This window comes from Dermacentor andersoni, chromosome 5 (assembly GCF_023375885.2).
Source record: "Dermacentor andersoni chromosome 5, qqDerAnde1_hic_scaffold, whole genome shotgun sequence".
Lineage (NCBI taxonomy): Eukaryota > Metazoa > Arthropoda > Arachnida > Ixodida > Ixodidae > Dermacentor > Dermacentor andersoni.
This window is the reverse complement of record NC_092818.1, coordinates 72,168,315-72,192,108: the sequence shown is the minus strand read 5'-3', so window position 1 is coordinate 72,192,108 and position 23,794 is coordinate 72,168,315. Positions and strand designations below refer to the sequence as shown.

Genomic DNA, 23,794 nt, shown 5'->3' with positions numbered 1-23,794 from the left:
CACGGGGACGGCGATGGAGACGGCAGAAATGCGCCTAGAGTGTCCATATGATTGCTATCGCAATAAAATCGGCCAAATATTTTTGCGACTCTCGGCGTAGCGAGTGCGGCAAAGTGGCAGAGGTTAACCAGCTTAATTTCCTGTATTTGCCGATATTCCAAACAAACAGTGCTGCCTTTGATTGTGGCATGAACTCATTTTCTGTAAGAGAAAGATGTAATTATCGGCTTTCTTTTATTTTCAACATTAACAGAACAAGAAAATTATTTTCGTGTCTGTGCAAAAAATAAAGCCCAAGTTTCTAAAAGTACAAAATAAAAGAAAACTAAATGAGAAGTATGCAGAACGTAATATGTTGCTCAGTATTTTTTGCAGGTGCCGCAAAAAAAAAAAAAAAACAGAATTTCCTGAGAGTACATAAACGGTACCTTTTCACCTTCAAAGGTCGGCGCCCAGCATCATCCTAAAGCAATAACGTGCTGAATCTATACACAAACGCACAAGTTACTTTCACTTGTACGGAGTAGTGACGAGAAGGAAAAAAATAGCGCAGTAATCAATTGCGAGGATATTAAATGTAAGCGAATGCGTGAACGCTTCCAGGAAGCTATTCGTTGTAATAAATGAATGATTAGCTTGAAGGCGTACATTTGTTGCAGTGAGGATGATTATGTAGCTTTTGTTGTATGATTCCGTATTCCCTTGACGAGCACAGTCGTTAACCACCACATCTTTAAGGGTATTATAGGTGGCTGTACGTACGAGCCGATTCTTCACACACGTATGTGTTGCCTACAGGGGCGATGTTCATCGACGTGGAAGGCGACTGCCATTCTAGTTTCCTGCAGCCGTCAAAGGAGGAGAGAGCGGTGGAGGAGAAGGCAGGCTGCTTTTGACGAGCGCTCCACCACAGCATGTAACCCTAGAGAACCTAAAAAAGGAATATTAATATATTTTCTTCTACGTGCCAAAACGACTGTATCGTCAGAGGGCACTCCGTAAGGGAGGGGCGGTGGACCACGAAATCATTTGGAGCACCTAGGGTTCTTTAACTTGCAAGCAGTGCACCATCAAGGAACGCGGCTGCTGGGGCCAGGATTCAACCCTCGACCTCGAGCGCAGAAGCGCAACTCCATAGCCACTGGGCTACGGGCTACGGCGACGGGTAAAATCTTCACACGTGCCGAAGTTCTCGCGTGAGACCACGGGCGTCTCAAAAGAGATGTAATGTATGGCGATAGGTGACTAACGCGCCCCGAAACTCTGTGGAGCGTGAGCGCGGGCTCCAGCGCCCTTGAATCGGCGATGCAAGTCAGACCATTACGAAAATAAAATAAAGAGCTATTCACTTCAATATAAAGGAATCTAGACTTCACCGGTGCCGTAGTTCTATTACTGCTACTGGCAGTTAGCCCTGAAATCCTTGACATATTTACAGACTTCGACATAATATTTGAAGAGCCCTGTCGTATACATACGTGGAAACTACAGATGTATACATATTACGTAGACCATTTGACGCGAAATTTCTGAGCACTTTTCAGTTCATTTGCTGAGTAACTGTTGCAGTAGCCGAGGAGGACTTTCTAGCAAATACACCATCTTCACTTCACACCATAATACAGAAAATCCACCATAATTTTTGTAAGTTAGACATTCTTTGAGGCGTGAGAATGATTCCACTATTCAAGCAAATATTACCTCTTACCTTGTGAGAAAGACGTGAGCATGATGCTAAGATAGCTTGGTTGGAACCTTCCTGCTTGTTCGGTCGATGTCACTCACATTTGCTCGGATACCACACTTATGTTGCGTCGTGATGTGGCTCATCCAAAAAGTGCGAACAACAAACATGATATACCCATTTTCTATATCAACTGTTGTTCTCAGTAAATGTGCGAATACCTTAGTATACGTGAGTACCACTCGTTGATAACGAAAAACAGTAATAAGTGGCTTAAGTGCAGAAGGCATTGCACAACAACGCTTTCTTAAAAGAGGCACTGATGGGCTTGATGGAAAGTTCGGCGCGTTGCACAGTATTAGTGTTGCAAACAGGTGTTCTTAGTTCCATTTAAAATGCCGTATAGGGAAGATATATTTGTACTGAGTATTTTAATTGTTCTCACAAAATAGTCAATCCTTAGATACGTATATAAATTCCGCTGTTTGTTGTGATTAGGACGGCTCCCTTTAGGTGGCTTATAGATTATTTGCTATAGTCTAGAACTATAGTCTAGAACTATAGTCTAGCGTGTTTCCTAAAAAAAAAATATAATACTACAAAATATTGAAGGAGGTCATAATTCCTGTGCGGTAGGATATGCAGAGAAAGGGACATGTATCGAAAACATTGCGGAAAGGACGCAGCGAGGGCGAGAAATCCGTCGTATATATTTAATATAATATCCCTTAGGCGTGGTTCACATTAGAACGAACCAAATAAGGAACTCCATTAATGATCCGAATTGTTTCTGACTAACAAAGAAGAAATAAAAGACCAGTAAAATTGAGTTTGAGTTATAATTACGAACCTTACGCTCATGCATTCGGCAAGTACTCATGACGTGAACGGAGGAGATGCACCGACAGCTAGTTATAATAACAAACTGTCTGGATCTCCTCTGTGATAATTCGTGAGCAATACTGATTGAATGGAGCACTACGACCAGCGAGAAATTTGAACGAGCAAAGAATAGGCGCGAAAGGGCTTCTTTTAAAGAAAAGCATGTTGAGAAGCAGGTGTGTTGAATTGTTACTCCTAAGCAATGCGGACGAACTATACGTGCGTCCAGTTTTGAAAATATGGGTTCAAGCTTAAGAAAATTCCCATAACGTACGAAGAGCGAACTCTTCTTCAGTATTGCTCACAATTCATTTGCGCACCTTGAAGCATTTTTTGTATTCTGAACAATAGGTTCGGCCATTATTCGTAATAAGGGAGGAGAAAAACGTGTACAAAGTGTTGCGGAAAGACACAACCAAGGGGAAAAAAACCAAAGTTTTGCCTTCATCAGCTGACGACTCAAACTCTAGAAACATCAGCGCAAAAGTTTTCAAAAACATGTAGACTGACACTAAATTCCATTCAATAGCTCGCATCGGACCTCTTCCGGGTATTCAGCTTTTCAAACTGCTGGTTTCTGCAGCGTGCCGCAATTGAGCAAATCCGATTCGCCGCACGCAGCGACCGCCACACCTCACATCCAGATAAGACAGGGCTTGCGCGCCCGTAACCGTGACGTGAGCCGGTTGGCCACATCACGCGACTGTGTAGCGCCGGCGCAGAAGACGCGCTTTGAGACCTCGCCTCAGGCTCAGCCGAGCGTATGTTGCAAGGCGGCTTTGTTTTTGAGCGGTTCTCGTAGCAGATGTGTGTGGCTTCACGAAACGATTTGGTTGACGAGCGTGCGCTGCGCTTTACCGCGTACAATGAAGGCTAATGTGCCACATTTGCCTTGTGCATCACGGTGGTCCGCGAATGTTCCTCATTAGCACCTGCACTGGAGCAACGATAAGCCACGTTTCTCGCCTTAGATGTTCTGAACCAATGCAACGCTCTGGATAACCATCGCTCATCACCCGTGCCCTTCACCTCGTCGTACTATTGTGTTATGAGCGAACTACGCTACAAATCCGGTCATTCAAGGGTGAGTAGTGCTCTTGCCAATATATGTTGTTGCGCTACAAGATTCCCCTTCTAGCGTTATTAAAAAAAGTGACATTGCTTCTGTTTGGGCAGTTTCGCGCGTAACAAACGTGAATGCCACGTCCTAGGCGTACAGCGTGCATCTAGGCTTTCCTGCTTACACAGCCCCTTAATGTTGTGTCAGTATGACGGGGCTCAAGTGCTGTCACTGGTTTTATTTGGACGACTTGTATTTACCGTGTGTTCACAGGTAAATACGCCTTCCTAGTTTTCATGTATTGAGCTGGCATACGATCTATCAGGGAATTTCACTAGAAAGTGCCAAAGCACCCTGGATATATACTGAGGCAGCTTTTCTCGTACGAAGTATGTTAAGTACATAATAGTTCAAGGCAACAACTTACATGCATAACTACAGGACGAAAAGATTAGGATCCAGAACTAAGAAAGTGGCTGCGTATTTGCCTCATGGTTTATGTAGCTCTCGCCAAAAAGGAAACGACAGAAAAAAGTCGCAATAGAGCTCGAAAGGCGAAGCGTAGATTGCGATATCAAATTAGCAGACAACCAAACAAAGTAAGGATAGTACGTTTATTGGCCGTATGAACCTGTGAACATTCGCCAGCTAACTAAATCAACAAACATGGTGTTAGCGTGCACAGCAAACATGAACACATCACACACGGTGACCGCGGAAACTCGCTGTCAAATGTTGGCCTAAGGAAGCGCGGCAGCATCAGCGAGCGAAGTGACACCACCCGCCATAGTGGCTTAGCGGCTTTGGTGTCACGCTGCTACACACCAGATCATGGGATCGAATTCCGGCCGCTGCCTCTGCATTTCTATGGGGGCGAAATGCAAGAACGCCCGTGTCCCGTGCATCGGGGGCAGGTTAAAGATGCCCAGGTGGTGGATGTTTGTGGAGTCCCCCACAACGGCGTGCCTCATAATCATATCGTTGTTTTTGCACGTAGAACCCAAGACTTTTAATTTCAGCTTTAGCGCCACCATCCCCGTATCTGTGGCTTGCCTGCTAATATACTTACATTTCCTAGCTAATTAGGTGTGTTGTCCATTACTGTTAGTTCGTCTTCAGCATTTGATGTACTCATGTTTCAAAAACAGCAGCAGGTATGCGTGCGTGCGTGCGTGCGTGTGTGTGTGTGTGTGTGTGTGTGTGTGTGTGTGTGTGTGTGTGTGTGTGTGTGTGTGTGTGTGTGTGTGTGTGTGTGTGTGTGTGTGTGTGTGTTGCGCTTAGTCAGGCCAACTGCAAGAGGCAGATAGACCTAGCAGAGGACCGGGATTTGTGCGGGTCCATGGAGTAGTCAGCGTTTCATACGCTGGCAGCGCGAATGGTATCAGGACAACGCGAAAACAAGCACCCTCCCATGCAACCTCATTTTAAGGATAAGAGCGGCGAAATAGATTTGGTTTAGACGGCTGCGGGAACCGGAAGCTCCATTCGAACACGTTAATGTCTTGTCTCGCCATTGCGTGCCGCGATTTTCCAAGCACGTCTGAAGGAAGATCATGTAAACGTGGTCACGTCGGGCTCGGTAAGCCCGATATCTCACTTGACCCCCTCGTGTCGGGTTCCCGGTAACGCAGCCTCACACGGCTTGATCGTCTAATAGAGAGTGAATTCATTAAGCGGGGCGCCATATTCTCAAATCACTTTCGGTGACGATTGTACTTTTGCGTTACGCAAGGCTAGCATGAAGCCCGTATTTAAACGCCGGGCACAGTGTCCGCTGGCTTATACACTGAATGCGCTGTATATTGCAGTGTTGTCTTCGAAAATCACGACCAATGATGCGAATCCTGGCCTGGTACTGGGAACCAGCTCTGAAATTTTGTGTGTCAATTGCAGAGCCGTCAGAGAGAGCCTAGCGGGCAGAGAAAACAATATTTAGTATTATATGCTTTGATTTCGCGTCGCCAAGTTCACTGCTCATCTTGAACCAGATATGTCCAGCTATTGGCATGACTGGACACCGGCGTGCTGGAACGTAGGATGGCAATCACTCGTCATAATCCCCAAATTTTACGGACAGAGCTTGAACAAAGGCGCTGGGTGTTAGGCGTTGACCCGGGCACGCATCTGTCGTCGTGCAGAATCTTACTCTTGTGGCATCCCTATTGAACGGCTTCATCATATTTTAGTAGGAAACTTCAACTGCCGTAAGGCTGCCCGGCCGACACTGCTTCCCTGTAATGTAGCAACGATTAATTTTTATTGATAATATTTATTTTTATTATGCGCCTCTAGCGACCGGCTCATCACTGATAGCGAAGCTGTGCGCCACTCGGACCCCTTATGAAGAGAGGAAAGTAAAATAATTGTAATAGAATCGTCCCTGTATCTCGGCCCTGGTGTCAGACTGGACTCACCTGAGCGACTGCTTAAACGCCCGACTTTCAAAGCCATAATTGTGCACGCCACATCGTAACCCGATAAGCGAATCATGAGAATAAAGCAACGATAACCGATATCGTGAAATGTACCGCAGGTGAACTTGCAGAGTGTCGGATTGTTCGGCCGACGCCTTTCGGGGCGTCGATTTGGTAACTTGCTAAAACCTAACTCTATCGTACTAAAGACCATGAGACAAGCCCGAGTATTACTTAGCGCTAACATCACATGCATCATAATCATCATCATCATCATCATCATCATCAGCCTGGCTATGCCCACTGCAGGGCAAAGGCCTCTCCCATACTTCTCCAACTACCCCGGTCATGTGCTAATTGTGGCCATGTTGTCCCTGCAAACTTCTTAATCTCATCCGCCCACCTAACTTTCTGTCACGCCCTGCTACGCTTGCCTTCTCTTGGAATCCAGTCCGTAACCCTTCACATTGAGCTAAACACAATCAATCAATCAATCAATCAATCAATCAATCAATCAATCAATCACATCATAAGATTCCTACACATCTAGCACATTTGAGAGTTGTATGATGGCAGCACAAGATATAGCCACCGCAGGGTACATAAATAGCTATGTTGGCTTCTGGGCGCGATGGAGACCGTTGTGATAAGCGTGCGTTCAGCTTCGCTGCGTGTCGCTGTGTGCAAAGTCGGCGCGGCCTAGTCCAATCGCGCGCAGCGCGACCGTATGCGCGCTCTGATCGATCTCTGATCGCGCCCCTGAATGTTTTCTGTTGAACCTAAAATGCACTTACGATAAAAAGAAAGAAAGAAAGAATCTGGAGCTAGTGTGCTGAAGGCACCTGCATTACATGTTTCGATGTTCACCTACAAACTTCTCAGAACATATGGACCGAAGTGTGAATACATGAAGGCAATTTTTCTCGTCCAATTTATTACAACGCAGAAATACTTATGATTGCAAAAGGTGCGAAATGTAGTGTCAGGACTAAATCTATTTCTTTTATGCTTGGCTCATGTGGGCTGTCACGCTGTGTATGTCTCGCGATGGGCTTATCACATATTGCCTGCTTCATTTTTTTAAAAATTCCTAACTGAATTTCTACAGAGTTTGATTACCAGAAGCACAATTAAAGACAAAGCCAGAAAGCGAAGAACTTCACGACACCTTCTGTGCCTTGTGGTGATTTGTAGCCCTTAGCGCATTTCACCCTCTTGTGTGAACTACATTAAAAAACTCGCATTAATTGAACAAGAAATTGCGGCATTCTCTTAGATGAACAATCAACCATTCACTTTAATGCATGCTGATTCCATCTTTGTACATTAGTGAAATTTACTATAATATCTCCTATTACAACTATTCAATGAGTTATGGGAACCTGCTTTTGCTTACTTACATTACTTCTGGCCGATAATAACGAGCTTTTGTGACTCTTCATTCATTTGATATTTTAAAGCCTATCAGTAGCGGTGGGGATGATGATGAATGTTGTTTTTGTTGGGTACAGCTGGCAGGCCATTGCTCCGCTTGAGAATCTCTTTCCGTGTCATGGATATCAGTCACTCTATGTCCATCAATTCAGTGTGTGACTTTCTTGCTTAAGGCGGCCTTAGTAGCACCAAAAGAAAAGTGGAGGCGCTTGCTATTTATAACCTCTAAGCATTATTATAATCTCGTGGGCACATCAGTGCCACTTAGTACAGTACCCGACTGGTCACTATAGAGCCCTGCATACTTTGACCATCCACCCAGGGGTTGCAGCTTACGCCAGCGATGGCTGGAGTGCTTGAAGCCCTTGAAGTGTGTCTTCGATGCACACTGAATTCTCGGCGCCGAAACGTCGGTCGTTTCGCCGAAGCCCTTAGACTGACACTGTAGTTATATATCGGTGTCGAAAATGACCTTCGGAATATTGGACGTGTAGGTTGCCATCAATAGCGTCAGTGGCACAAAATGAGCTTTCCTTTGCACTGAACGTAACTACGCTCGCGCCTTTCTTATTAAGAATAAATTAACGCGTCCGAAATGGGCTTACTATAGCCAGACATTCATGAACGCCAGAGATGTTCCGAACTGCCTTTTCCATCTACATCGTTTTGTTAGGCTCGCAAGGTGAGAACACTTATTTTTACTGTTTACACGATTTGTTTTCAACGGCTGATATATCACTCCCGCGGCACTTATGGCGGTATATCTGTGTGGCGCTGCTTTTCCTTCGAATAACCGTCCTCCACGGCCTGTGCACCGTGCGTTTGTTTGCTCGCATCCCAGCTATCCCTCCTTCAGGCGCGACTGCTTTCCCAGCTACAGCAACACAGGTGCCGTAGTCAATATTTGTTTCGCTGCCAGAGCTCGGGATGTCAACCCGGCGACTTTGACATTTCCGGCCATGTCTAGTGCTTTCCGGCGCATTTTTTTTTATTTCTTCGCAGCCTTCTGTTCTGTAGTACTTGTAATGCCGATGAAGAATGCGCCTTGGTCTATTTTGGTTGCGCGTTGTCATCCCAACTCTCGCTTTCGTGATTTTGAGCGCTCTCGCTAAGCAGGCTGGGCTGTCTTTCCCTCGAGCCGCAACACACCTTATCCCCGAGAAATATTGTACGCTCAACTTAGCAAGGAAGGTGAATGGCCTCCGCATAGCTCGATGGCCTCATCCCCAATGAATTCTTGTCCCACTACCACTCTTGTCGCACCACGGATGAATCAACAAATTGCTCTCTTGTTTCGACCGTGTCTCGTAAGCCTATAGTTTCGGTTTCCATGACCTTTAGTGGCGGCTGTCTCAAAAGTATGGTTCCACTTTTGTTTTGTGGCTCACACGCAAGGTATCCAAAAAATAATATTTTAATATGAGGAGGACACCGGCGCAGAGAAAGAAAATTATATTAGTGATGTTGCTTACGCACAACAAATAGTAGAAGTTGGAATGAAATCGTCTACTCAACTCCTTGCATATATACCATCCGCTCGAAAAGAGAGTATGCCACCCGTATTTGGAACTCTACTAAACGATACATAATTAACAAATTTAAAGGCATCCAAAATAAAGCAGCCCACTTTATCACGGGAAAGTATTGACCCTTCCTTAGCGTGACAGCTGTCGAAGCTTCATTAAGCAACCCGCACAAAAAGAGTGAACGTTTATCGGACTACTATCTCACTTTCACAGACTTTATTTCAGTAATTCGTCATCTTTACATTCGCAAACTAGACCAGCTCATCTCATTTTTCCACGCTCGGATCCCGCACATAAAATACAGCCCATGTTTGAGCGCACTAACTTCGTAACTCACCACTGTTTCGCGCACTTTATCATTGGAATAAACTGCTAAGCGATCTTGTAACTGCTTGATCACGAATAATTTGTTAATAGATTGAAGCATCTGTCCAACGTTGAGATTTCATAATATTTTTCCCTTGTTGCGACTTTCATAAGAGTTGTATTGTCTTGTCTTGTTTTTATAACGTGTATAATGTCATGTCACATCAGCTCCTTGTAACACTTGTTCTCACGTATATATTGTGTTTTGTATTACGTAGCATTATATTCTATTTTCATGTTCACGCCGCACGCTAACTTGTCTGTTTTTTTATTTTCTAGTTTGTGAAAGTAACCCCACTTAAATCATGAGCCCTTGCCACAATACGCGTCTCTCTCAATCCACTCTGCAGTTTCGTTGCGTTAAACTCCACAATTTGCTGTCCCTTTTGCAAAATTGTGAAACGAGCGTCGCGTAACCGCAGTTGCTGAATGTACAGCTTCAGGGAGGCTGAGGCACTTATTTAGGCAGGCTCTTTGGAGAAGAGGACGAGTGAGGCTGTGGAAGGGGTATGTTCCATCTGAAGGGGTTGCTGCTGCGCACTCGGTTGACAGTCGATTATGCATGTCCCTGGTACTCTGCTCAGCGACGGAAGAGGGAGCCGAAGGGGTGCATCCTAATTTCACGCTCCAGTGGCCACGTTCACCTAGTGGTTCCCGAAGAGGGAGAGGCTCTCTTTTTAAAAGAGCAGTTCGGGGCTGTCCCGACATTCAGCCTGTGCTCGCGAGCTCCGCACCCACAGCGAGAGCCCGCAGGCTGCAAGCGCGGCTGCAATATTTGCACGGGCACTGAACGAAAAAGTAGATATAAGAATGGACGCACTGATTTGGAAAATACGGAGACTTTGTCATCAGTGTGAAGCTGGCTGGCCTCCTCTTTGCTAGCGCTTCTAATGGCCCGCGTGCTAGAGTGGTGCCTCCGGTTCCACCTTAACACTTGCGTTTATCGGACGCGCACGGCGCTCAAAGAACACAGATCTTGCATATTTAGAAAGAAATTGCTTTGCGAAACTTCACCTTCTTAAAAATTTACTATCACTTCTTTTTGTTTCGGCCTTTTCGGCTATGTTTGGTAGAACGGCTCGTAAGGTTTCTCCTGCTTGAAAATAATTCGTGAGTTTTACTTTATGAATGCAGGTGAATGGTGACTATAAATTCATCTTTACGAGTAGGAAAGAGGTCCCTGAAGCCTCACCGATGAGTTGCGGCTTTCGTATTGTGAGGAACCAGATTTCTACTCAACTCGCTCATTAAGATGCTCGAAATGGATGCGTGACTTCAAGAGACCCCCAAGGCAAAGCACCATGGCTTGCTACAGCAAGACTCTGCACGAGTGCATATTTTACCAGAAACAGATCATTAGCCGTCGATGAAATGCGTGCCAGGCCATACTGGAATTGCGGGGAACGGGGATGTCCTTTGAACAGCAATATCAGTTCGGCCTTCATCACGCGCCGCACGCACTTTCGAGGATGCGAAAACTGAGATCGTTGCTCATATGTTTCTTCATAATCAACCCATTTGCTGCTTTATCGTCCTTGCTGCTTGTCCTTATCATTGGCGATTCTTTCCGTGATTAAGGTTGCAAATAAGTTCCTTCAAGGCACTTTCACCGTTCGACAGTTCTACACAGGTGGTACCCTTCGCGGTCGCTTAGTGGCTTTGGCGTTGCGCTGCTGAACTCGAAGCCGCGGGTTCGATCCCAGACGCGGTGACCCCACTTAGATGCGGGCAAATTGCAAAAAAAAAAACGCTTCTGTACTTCTATTTAGAGGAACGTTAAAGACGCTCAGGTGGTCGAAATTGCTCCCGAGTCCCATCTATGACGTGCCTCGAGTCAGATCGCAGTTGTGGCGTGTAAACCTCCCCCCCCCCCCCTCCTCCCCAATTCTACTGACCTCTTTTTTGCGCAAATGCTGCGGGCAACGAAGAAACAAAACGCAACTGTGCAAAGAAAAAACATGAGCACGAGTCATTTAGGACAGAGAGTAAAAAATGAAAAATCTTGGATTGTTCGGTAACACATTCGTTTACATTCGCATGGAAGTAGTTGCTTTGTTTTCCCACATATACTATATACCAACGTCTACGGAGCACGTTTCTTACACGTAGGTCTTTTATTTTGTATTTCGTTTCGCGCGTTTATTGTTTGTTTGAAAATTTATCAGGTATTATTTGTGAACAGCAAGTCTATGAAGCTATGCAGGAAGAAATGATGAAAATGAGGAAATTATGATTTTGGCTGCGCCTTTTTTTTTAATTTGTAGCCTCTACAATCGTTGCTTTGTTTGTTTTGCCCTTCTAAGCTTGCGTGTGTTTTTGTGCCTGTGCACACACAAACACACACACACACACATATGCGCAGAGGCTGACAGATAGAGGAGGAGGGAAACAGCCGTGCTCGCAAAACGCTGTTCTTTCGTGACACTGTTTGATTTATTTCACATTTTCTATTGACGCTAATGCTTAGGGTCATTTCCCATAATTATGTGATCTACACTGGACAATTGCTCGGTACAGCTGTACTGCACAAGAAGAAAATAGGTAGAGTCCGTAGAATGCCGGGATATCTCCTCGCAAGAATGCTTCTGAGCACACCCCATGCCCAGCCCATGCACACCCCATGAAAGTCATTCAAAATTTTGCAAATGCGAGCTCGGCGAGCAATATTCATGAGGAGTGATCGGTAGCGCCCCGGTATGGCATAATAGATTGCGGAGCGGATTGAATGGATTAAATTTGGGCTCCGACTTCCTCTTCCCGGACACCGACTGCTGTTGCGGGGGACGTCTAGAAAAAGGAAAAAGAAGATACTTGAACAAGATGTGAGGAGAGGAATGTGCGAAAGGATAAATGCATCGTGCCAGCTGGGTGGCGCTGGCGGAGAGAAAGCGAACGCTACAGACCATTGAAAAATTTACGTCTCATCGTATTCAAAATTTTGGCTCAATATTTCATTGCTCACTTGCCTTCTGTACCTTTTCCCTACGTGGAGAGAAATTAGATGACGGTATGGCAACAAAGGCGTAACAACAACGAGACGGCGACAGTGGCATGACCTCAGAAGCCTTTCACGCGTTGTTCATCGTTACTTACAATTTCTTTTCAAACTTTTCGTCGGTTATCGTCCCTCGCTTTATTGTGAAAACATCAGGAAGCGACCCTGAAGCTCGTCCAATGTGCACGCTGGAAAGAAAGGGCGGTGTTGCAAAGTACGAACACCTCACACATAAGGTTGCGGTTGCTCATTGTCACGATTCTCGCTCTTGGGTCCTCTATGAAGCGCGCTTCATTGTTTCAGGGGTTCGGAGAAAGTGCTGCTGATGAGCGCATGAAAAGCTGTAAGAATAGCCCGTAGGTGATTTCCTGGCATCAACATTCGAAGTGGCCATCCCTATCTGACCATATTGGTGCGCGCTCAATCCGTCAGCCGTCAGCGGTGGAGCGTTAAGGTGAGGCAACAATGTCAGCCTAGATTTGCCTCAGTGAACACAAAAATCCGTGAAGCTGCTGCGTCGCACGATCGCGGGTGTTCTACTACTATGGTTCCGGAAAAATTCAAGTGCTCAAACCTGCATCGCCTGTTGTAGTTGATACCATCAGTACAGTAACAGGTTACATATAGTTGGTACTGGAAAAATTTATTGGAGTGTGTGTTACCTAATAAAAATTACATATTCATTGACACAAATAAGAAAAAGCAAATCGATTTGATGTAGAGAAGTAGTTGCGCGTTAAATTATTACTACATTAACTACATTGTTACGTTAACTACACGATAAATCAGGAGCGAAAATATATAGGAAATTCATACCGCGAGCGATTTTCGATCGATTTAAACATTCAGTAAGACTGCCGATTCCTCAAAGAACAAGCTTATGAGGAGTTGCAAACACAACGTAGCTATTTACCAGCTTAAAGTGATGCTGTAGACATCACTTTAACCGGTTCTGTTAGTTCAGTGAAGTGCCTCGCTGCCAGTAGCTTCTCCCTTCTGCAGGTTCGAAGGTTCAATCCGCGCGTCTTCGAAGCTTCGTAACGTTTGCGAAAAGGTTAATGTCCAGGAACATCTTAATAGACGAGCCGTTAGTAAACGAAGTCACCAAGATCCCTTTATTTGGTCGTCGCATATAGACTAAGAAAACACAGCTAGAACTGCTCTCAAAAACAGCTTCAACGAATATTACACCTGCCATGAAAACGGCTAAAGTGGTTACAACAACGCTGGAGCCCGTATCTACAATGCTTCCTAAAAAGTGACCAAAAGGGATGCTGAGCTTCATGAAATTGTACGCGGATGAAAACTGAACAGGCCGCATTTAGGAGAAACTGAAGCGAGATGAAAGTGTTCCGCTCCTGAGCCTTGCTAGATGCACTATAGAAATGTGCAGAAACGCGCCAAAAAGTGGCATAGGTTAGATCAGCTGCACAAGGAGAGTAGAATGAAAATCAATGAAAATAAAAGGCAGCGGATGCATCGTGTGGCACACTTGTAAATTGAGTGATATTAAAGGCGCCCTGAACCACCTCATGGCTTGGCGAAAAAAAATATAGTCCGCGGATGGCATACGCTACTCTGAATATCTCAGCCAAGTTTTGCAGTAGTGCGCGTCGCGTAGAGTTCGCAAGAGGTGCGCGAATTCATCTTTTTCTAAAATGTTCTCATTTCAACACAAACCTACTCCCAGCTCTCTTCTGGACTATTTATTTCGTCATATATATAGCGAATTCCCATATGCGGCTGCTATTGGCCAATGCTATTGGCCAGTAGCTGACGTCGATTAAAAGTGTTGTTCGTATCAGTGCGCTTCCTCCTAGTGTTACGGTGTATATTTATTGACGAAGTTCAATAAACAGGCTGAAGCAAGCTAAAATGTGATTTAATATTCCGATAATACGAACGTAGTTACGTACTTCCGGAAGAGCCGACTATCGTCTGCTCACGGTTACGTCTGCGGGCTGCTCACGTCTACCCGCGAGGAAATAAATGTTGGCCACCCTGCTTATCGGTGCTGTAGCCATCGGGTCTCGCCAATTTCGGCTAGTTTTGAACACTTAACTAGCCTCGATCCACGTGAAACTTGTAGTCAGATCATACTCACGCTTGCCAGTGCGCGTTCACTCGTGGCCACTCCAGCTGGACGCGTTGGTAGACTAATTGATAGCGCTTCAAAAATGCGCTAGTTGGATGTGGCTACTATCTGTCGATCAAGCTGGTGAAGGGCAAAGCCGGCCCGCACCACGTAGCATGATCAGACTGCTGCATACGATCGCGAACTCACTCATGCCTTGTCGTGCTCAAAGCAAACGCTGCGCATGCGCACTACGATTGCATGTAGCTGCGGTCTGCTACGTAGCGTAGATACCGCAGCCATCGCGGGGTGCCGCGACGAGTCCACTGGCTAAGCGGCCTCCGGCTCGCTGAGGACAACCGCGTTTGGCTTACGTTTCGCGTGTCGTGGGCGACCAAATCGCCAGTGGCATCGTCTTTCGCATCCAAAACCAAATTTGAACTGTGCGCCACGGTGATAGAAAGCGGAGCGCTGTGTTCACACCCCGCTCCGGCGTAGCCTTCACAGTGCAAGGAATTAGAGGAGTGGAAGCACAGCTGAGGCCGTGTTTGATTGTCATTAACTCCGCTTCCGCCGACCACATTGAAGAACTTTTTGCAGCAAAGTATTTCTGAAATAGCCTACTTTTCACTTCAAATGCCTTATGTGCCTCGATAAATAAAGTGGTCCTGGGCGCCTTTGAGTCTCTGTGGTAGATGTGGCTCTAAAGGAGCTGAGGAAGAAAACAGTAAAAGCTTATGCTTTCGCTGTAAGAGTAGTGACAACGGTCGACAGTCGTCCGCGGAATATTAATGTGATGGTGAGCCCTTGAAACAGCAATAACCATTAGTTTAGTGGGCATGTGTGGAAGTGCAGTAGCGAGGCGCAGTGAGGTGACAAAATGTAGCCCTAACGTTGTTCCGATTAATACGTAATATGCTTGCTACATCCACCAATGTGCTTTGGTCGGGTTTTTTGTTGCTTACATTAGAATTGATTTTCTTACTTCTATTTTCTCACTTCTATTCAGAGCTGAATTATTTTTTGGTCATCACTGCTAGATTAATTTGGACTTCTAGCGGTGATTTATTGGCCTATAACTTCTGCTTCTGAGCACGATGTCAATGTTCGATTCGCGGGAAAGGGGGCCGCGTTCGAAGCAGCCTCAATGCAGTAGCGCTTGAGCACTTTTTTTTTATGCATGATTATGTCTGGTGGTCTACGTTGTTGCAGAGAGTCTCACACTGGTGTCATGCGTAGCCCGTGCGTTTTATCGACTTATCGCCATATGACTACACCTTCGCACACCCTTTGCCTGCCCAAAATATATCACGGACAAGCAAGTGCTGCGCAATATGTCTTCCTGACTGCTTAAAATTTATCGGTGGGTACGCAGACACTAACTCTCCTTCTACTTTCTCATTAGTGTTGCCCTCTTCTCGACATATAGGGTATACCCTACATGTGGAGGCTATAGCCAACCGGCCGCGACCATGGTTAACCTTCCTGCCTTTCTTTTATGTCGGTCACGACTGAAAAAATAAAGGCAGGAAGGTTGTTTCTCTCTTGTCTAGGTGTATTTACGAAGAGCCACCATGGTTTGTGGTACGGATGCAAGCTGACGTCCTCGCGCCTCTGCCGAGGCTGGGAACTTAAGCGCCAGCCGCGTCTAGGAAGCGGACAGGCCTCCAGAATGACACCGACGGCGGCGAAAATATCACTGTCTACTCGCTCAGCAGTGAGGACTTCTCCGATGGTGACTTTAAACTTATGTGGAGTCAGTACGATTTTGTTTATACCAGAATTCTTTTTCGACAACCTCAGGCGACTCAACAGACAATCTGTCTCCATGCTCCTTGAAACGGTGATGCCAAATCAAGTTACGGGCGCAGGAGTCAACACACAAAATGTCTTGGTAATTCACGTTGCACACGAGGCTGTCTTGAGCACTTTGAGCAAACTTACGGAGCCTGGTACCATGAAAGTCCGCTCCATGAAAACTGCTACCAGAACCAGAACCTGGGACCATGAAAGGCAGTGGCTCCACTACTGGTGTCATCTACGATGTGGAGATTTCCATCTCAGCAGGTGACTTGCTGATTCTAATGAAGACATCTGTTCATGGAGTCGCAATAACTCATGTTTCTTGACAAGGCACATCCCGCTGCGTGAAGATAATATTAAACTGTGAGTCTCACTCCTCAGGCATTACGGCGCGTAACTGTAGAGACACTGTGCGACCACTTATCCCGAGGCCACTAGATTTCCACAAGTGCATGAGGCTGAGATGCTTGAGTATTATGTGCGAGAACACGAGAGGGTTTGCTCATGCTTCCCCGAGCGCCAAGCTGCATGCACTTGTGCAGCCACGATTCTCAAATGCACCAATTATCTTGGGTCCTATGACTCGTCCTCGAATACCTGCCCCAAAATGAAAACGGAAGGATATCTGTTGAAGCAGATGGCGCGAGACAGTTAGTCTCGTCGGGAAGCTGTTGCATACGTTAGAAAGCGGCACTCTGGACGCCGTCGGACTTCAAAGAACGCCGCTGCGTTTTAAACGAGTGCGCCAGCCGCTGTGGTTGCTCACTAGCTATGGTGTTGGGCTGCTGAGTACGAGGTCGCGGGATCGAATCCCGGCCACGGCGGCCTCATTTCGATGGAGGCGAAATACGAAGGCACCCATTTACTTAGATTTAGGTGCACGTTAAAGAACCCTAGGTGGTGGAAATTTCCGGTGTGCTCCACTACGGCGTGCCTCATAATCACAATGTGGTTTTGGCATGCAAAACCCCATAATTTAATTTTTAATTTATCGAGTGCGCCACATCGGACAACTCCTGTTCCTCTGCCCCCTAGGCCTGTTGGAGTCGAGTCTAACTCTGACAACAAGGTGGTGCCGGAGAACATCAGTACTGCCATTTGGCCAGCACTACCGAAGCTACAGCCACAGCCGATGCCTCAGCCGATGCCCCAGCCGATGCCCCAGCCGATGCCACAGCCGACGTCACAGCCGACGTCACAGCCGACGTCACAGCCGATGCCACAGCCGATGCCACAGCCGATGCCACAGCCGATGCCACAGCCGACGTCATAGCCGACGTCATAGCCGACGTCATAGCCGACGTCATAGCCGACGCCACAGCCGACGCCACAGCCGATGCCACAGCCGGAGCCCGAACTACATTAAAGGATGCAGCCCACCATGGCAGTTCACAGAGCCGACTCTGTAGAAATTGCCCAAAAGATATGGGCAAGTGGTTGTGATACTTCGGGTACTCTTGAGCAAGCTACAAACTCAGTGCAAGGGCTTAATGCTCTCAATACAGTGCTCCCAAGCCTCGAGCAAGCCCGATGGTTTACCCACAACCTGCTATTTGCATAAGGAGCACTGGCCCCAGGTCATTCCACGTCACTTAGAAGCTCATTACCACCTATGTAATTTGACTTTGTTGTCACGGCGCGTCGCTGCACGCCGTAGAGCGTGCATACATAATGTTGACTTTCTCCCTCTTTCTGTTCTCCCTTTTCCTTACTCTGTGCAGGGTCGCAAACCCGACTCTCGTCTGGCTGACCTCCCTGCCTTTCCTATCCTTTATTTATCTCTCTTTCTTTCTTGACTGAGTAGGAAGAAGCGCAGGAAGAAGATGCTCTAAGAAGAGATGCTGGTACGACGTTTCGGAACGGAGTCTTCGCAAAAATCTGTCTAAGCTGTTCCCGTTCCTAGCTTCTAGTGTCCTAGAAAATAGAGTATGAGAACGTTGGGGGCTGACCCTATGATTGGGCGTCTGCTTTCAGTTTTTTGCAGTTTTCTTTCTCATCATATCCTGAACCCTCTTCTCCTGTGCTGGATAGCCAAGCTGGACAAGATCTGGTTAACCTCCCCGCCAGTCTATATATCGGTTATTTCCCGGTTTTTAACCTACATAATTTGGTTCGTAGTAAGTGTAACTTTGATAAAGATAACCCGACGGGCTGCTGGGGTACGGTCACACCAAAAAGTCCGCCACCTTCCACCCTCTGAAAGCGTATGTTCAGGGCAGCTGGTGCTGGCGCTAGACAAGTACCACCACCACAAGCGACGTACGTCACAGGCGCACGCACGTGTGCGGAAGGCCCCAGCATACATTCTCATTCTTCTTGGCCGTCCGCCAAGCACAAGTACCCTATTGATGGGAAAGCATTATATGGCTCTAGATGCGCAACATCCAACGTGGTTTACGGGCGTTGGCATGACCACGCGATGGTCCAAAAAGGCTAGGGACCCTCGACTGTTCGTGGAAGTTTAACCCACAAGTTTTGGTGTTACATAAGACGAAGTTATTTAAGGCACAGGTAACTAAAATAGAGATAATCAGGATGCTCGAAGCCGCGACCTTTCGTGGGAGTCGAACCCATGACGTCTCGTGTTAATTAAGGTGCAGTAAATTAAGATAGCGTTAAGGCACTCCAACCTACTACCTTTCGTGGGAGCCGAACCCACGACCTTTGCTGTTAAGGCAAAGTTAATTAAAGCACAGGTAATTAAGGTTGACTTAATTATAGTACTCGAATTCACGACCTTTAGTGAGAGTCAAACCCACGACCATCAGTGTCAGTTAAGGCAAAGATAATCAAGGCACCATTAATTAAGGCACTAGAATCATCGGCCTTTGGTGGGAGTCGAACGCATGACCTTTGGTATTACGGCGAATTTAATTAAGGAACATTTATGCTACCGTCAATGCACTGGAACCCATGACCTTTGGTGGAAGTCGAACCCTGTACAATTGGTGCAAATTAATGCGTATTTAAGTTACAGTTAATTAAGCTACTCGAACGCACGACCTTTGTTGGGGGTCAAACCCTCGAACTTAGTTGAACCCACGACCTTGCGTTATACGCACCTACTGAAGATCATCGTTGGTCACTTGACGTCACAGTGCTTCTGCTGACGTGGCCGCTCGACTCACGTGACTCCAGCACTGGCACCACCGGACATCGCGACGCTTCGGCTGACTTGGCAGCAGTGCTTCCGCATTAAGGCTAAACCCCATGAGCGCGATTTTGTGCGCGACAGCGACGAGCGATGGCTTCGAGCGACGGATTGGGCCGTCGCGTGAACAGATCGCTCGGTCTTGTCGCGCGATCGCTCGGTTCTGCAAATCTAGAATTCGTCGCTCGTCGCCCGGAAGTGCTACGAGCGACTAGCCAATAGCGCGAAGCCGGAACTGGATGTACATAACTCAAGTACTTCCGCTTGGCGCAGGGAACGAGCAAACGATTGATTTTTTATACGTGCAAGGATAAGAACCTACTGCAAGACTTTCAGAATTATTTTATGCTGCTTTTTGCAGTAAAACACATCTACTTAAGGCAATAAAGCACGCGTCACGCTAGTTTCGGCGCCTATATTGCTGCCCTCATACCGGCAACACTGGGGAGACGTCGCTTGAAGTCATCGCTCGCATGGGGTGCAACTTGTAGGCGACGAGCGAACGCGACAGCCATCTCCATCGCGTCGCTTGTCGCTGTCGCGTGCAAGATCGCTTGCATGGGATTTCTACTTTACTTAACGAAGGATAACTAAGTGGTGCTTGCATTTTTGTACGAAATTAACGTTTAAAATTTTGTCAGGGAAGACGTAGTGTAAAACTTACGCACAAGCTGCAGACGTGATAGCTTGGGACTGTTATTCCAATATACGAGGACACAAAAATCTGTTACGCCGTAACAGAAAGACAAAGCCCATTTCCAGCTACGGTTTGTGGTCTGTTTGAGTGGCCGCGGCCTCTAGGCGGTGGTACCGTTAGCAAAGCATTCATTCTCATTCTTCTGGCCCTCCGCCAAGCGCAAATTAGTTACTGAAGTAATTTGTCAAATTAAAATATGTCAGAAAATTAGTACAGTACGACTTACACACAGCATGCAGACATGACAGCACCAGATTGTATTTTGAATAAAGGACAAAACGTTATTCTGTTAAGCAAGAACTCAAACCAGCTTTTCAAGCAGCCGTTTTTTGCACGAGCATGCCATGAATAATCACGACCAACTAGAGGCTAACATCTTCGCTGGTAACACTCGTCTTAATACAGAATGAAATAGAGGAGCGCTTCTACGTTAAGCTCGATGAACTGGTAGATGCGTTCCAGGCGAGAGCACAGAAAAGGGTCGTTCAGCGGAACGAAATGCTCTACGTGCTCGAAGTCGTTCCAGGATGTGACGCCCTGATTGGCGAAGATTGGGCACGGTGATGGATGGCCCCGGGGTTCGTGATGAAGGGGCCGCCTGACTGACGACCCTGGCGGTCTCAGCGCGTGGTAAGCCGATTGCACCGCAGAGGCCGGTCGCGGAAGCGGGGGATCGATCGATAGCAGAGCACGGTAAAGCTTCAGGGAGAGCCTTCAGAGAGCACACAACCTGTATTATTGCGGATTTGGAACGGTTTGCGAAGCGATGTGTGGATGAAACATCTAAGGGCAGCGAGCTGTCATGCATTGGACACTTTGCAGAGAACGCGGGGATTATAAGGACATGATAAAGGTTTACACAGGGCTGTTGGCTTCTTTTCTTATATTTTTCTGAAGAAATGGGACTGTCAGCCTAATCAAAAAACAAAGGCGGACGGTTTAGCGTCGAATTTAGAGGCAAACTGATTTTTCACACCTATCCTCTCTCCGCGCCTTGCAAGCATGAAATACAAGCATTTAAACTGACTTGTTGCTGAAATAGATATTGTAATACATCTTTCCTTTTCGTTAAATATTGTTATTATCGGTGTATATTGCAGATTTCGATAAAGATAAAGAAATATTCAAGGCATTTTTATCTCTCGTTACTATACGGCCAAGTACGATGAACGTTGTGCATGAATTGTTTCTACGTAATTGCTTCTGTACTGTAATGAAGCCTGCAGAGAGCTCTGAATGCGACAACAGTGCACTTGGATGAAGTTGACTTGCAGAATTCACTTTCCAAGTCGGCTGCGATTGCATACTATCTTACACAACGTGCTCGTGGAACCATGCGGCGACTGTACCTTGGCGAGACACGAATACGATGCGTACGACAACAACAATATCTGGGCGTTAATGTTGATTATCGCCTCTCCTGGCGCCTTGCTTTGATGGCTCAACTGGAACGAGACCGCCGGGTAGCCCTCCGAGTCATGCTGGCTTACCCGTAGAGGCACAATCAGTTCCATTACTTCCTGAAGCAGATTAGTTGCCTCTTAAGCTGCAAGCAGACCACAAAGATCTACACCTCCAATTAAGGCGCAGTCCTTCTGAATCCGCTGATTTAGCACCCATTGTCTCGCTTGGTGGAAATGGTAGTATTGTTTAAAACCATTGCTGGCAGTTCTGAAGGTACCACTTCAGTTACGCCACCGGAAGGTCGCAGCAAGGGCCTATTCCCCGTTTATATTGCAAGTTCAGAGACAGAATGAGGTGCAAAAGGAAGGAGGCAGGGTTGTTAACTAGTCTAGAGCCCGCTTGGGCAACCTTCGCAGGGGGAAGGGAGAAGGGGAATATAACGAAGGAAGATTCGAGAGATGCAGAAAAGGTCTACACTGCCTGTTCCGGCGCTATACGAATTGGCACAGTCGCACTCGAAACATTTCTAGATTAAGGTAAATTATTTATGGACGCACCTGTACACAGTGGCTGCCAAGGTACCTCTGCACCTTTCTTTTGCCTTTCAACTGGCATCCGACGAGTGTTTCACATACCCCATCCAGCCTCATCAACAACTGCGGAGCTGGAAGCGATTGGTGCTGCTCTGAAGTGTAAGCAGAGTTAAGGACAGTGAAGGTCCTCAATCTTACAGACTCCTGCGCTGCCCTCAGCATACCACAGGGAAGTGACTGATTGCCTTATTGTACGTAACATTATTGCGCCTGCCAGCAAAATTACATCTCGTGGAGTATTCCTCGTTGGCCAGTGGATACCTTCACATGTATAGGTGTCGCCGGAAAGTATGAGGCTTGGATGTCTTTGAATTTTCATTGTATAAGTGATTTAATTAGCCAAATGGTCAACATGTTTGCTGTTATCCCCTGTATAATTGAATCATGTGTTTTCTAATATTTGTATTCAGTTTTGTTTTCCTTTCGTAACTGTGGTAACCGCTTGCCGAATTACGTAGGTACGTCGAACAATTGGTCCCGTTACTACCCAGCCAGACTACGGGACCAAACAAGTTTTGTGAAGTTTTCTCTAATGAGAAGATCCAAGTGACTGCATAATAAAAGTGATATAATGTTCCAATCTTAGAGGCGCAACACTACTGAAGTTGGGACCGTTGTTGGAGCCAAACCTACATTCAAGCTACTAGCAGACGTAGTCCTCGAAAACCTCCAAGAATGCTCAAGTTTCTCTGCGTATTTCGTGAGTGTTTACAATAAGCATTAAGCACAACATTAACATAAAATTAAATATTTTCATTTTGAAATGTGCTTTGGCACTGCTTTAATCTAACCCTGCAATACAAAGTAAATATATTTCACTATTTGTCTTTGTTAAATAGTAATAAAGAATACCAAATGAAGATTGCGTGATGACATTTTAAGTTTCAATCTTGCTTGGAGACTACGGCGTTTTCCAACTTCGAAGTGTATCGCATCTCATGTAAACGAGGTAATTTGCTGGAAAGGCGCAACCCACCAAATGCGCCAAACAGGCCTAGTTTGACTTGGAAAATACGAATTTCGTTGGCGCTTGCCAACAAAACCATATCGTATCAGGAATTATGAGAGCACATTCTCAACGGGATGACAACCGGCCAGCCAACCTGAGGCGGCCGATGCCGCACTGCGGGACATCAAAACGAAAGTGGCCACCCACGAAAAGCACCTCACGCGAAATATTTTCGCCCGTTAGTAAGTTTCTGACATTTAAACAGTGTCACCTATGTCAATAATAGGTAAAATGAATATCGGTGAGTTAGTTGGTTCGTGGCGCCAGCCTAGTCAACTAACTTTGAGGAGACAGAAGCCAAGACAGCCGCGCTCGGTTAGCGCTGGGCACGGCAACACGCTGGAAATTTTAATACGCTGACACAATGCGGTACGTTCCTGCAGAGTAAATGTCACGCAAATTAGACAACGCGGACAAATGAAGGAGAACCTGAACGAATGAAAGCGACATCCTGCACGGATTGGAAAAAAGAAGGCAGGCCACGCGCTTTGCAAATGATAAAAAAAAAAAAAACATGCAGTAACTGATAGAAGAGGGTTAGCATACAGAAGCGTGATTGTCTAGCACAACGGACGTATACCTGTATATATGTTATAAAACTCCATTAACGTCCCACCTGTTCATTACCAGGATCTGGCGCCCGTCAACGTTGTTCGACAAGAAACAACACTTATTCAATTCGTGCAACCATCTCTACTACCA

The 23,794-nt window shown here is 46.3% G+C and overlaps 1 long non-coding RNA gene across 1 annotated transcript in view; it reads left to right on the top strand.

The window, feature by feature from the left end:
- The first annotated feature begins 3,290 nt into the window (after positions 1 to 3,290).
- Positions 3,291 to 23,794, top strand: part of LOC140218481 (uncharacterized) — a 105,507-nt gene continuing 85,003 nt past the window's right edge. The window contains exon 1 of the long non-coding RNA XR_011894749.1: positions 3,291 to 3,650. This is a non-coding gene — a long non-coding RNA (uncharacterized lncRNA). The remainder of the gene's footprint in view (positions 3,651 to 23,794) is intronic.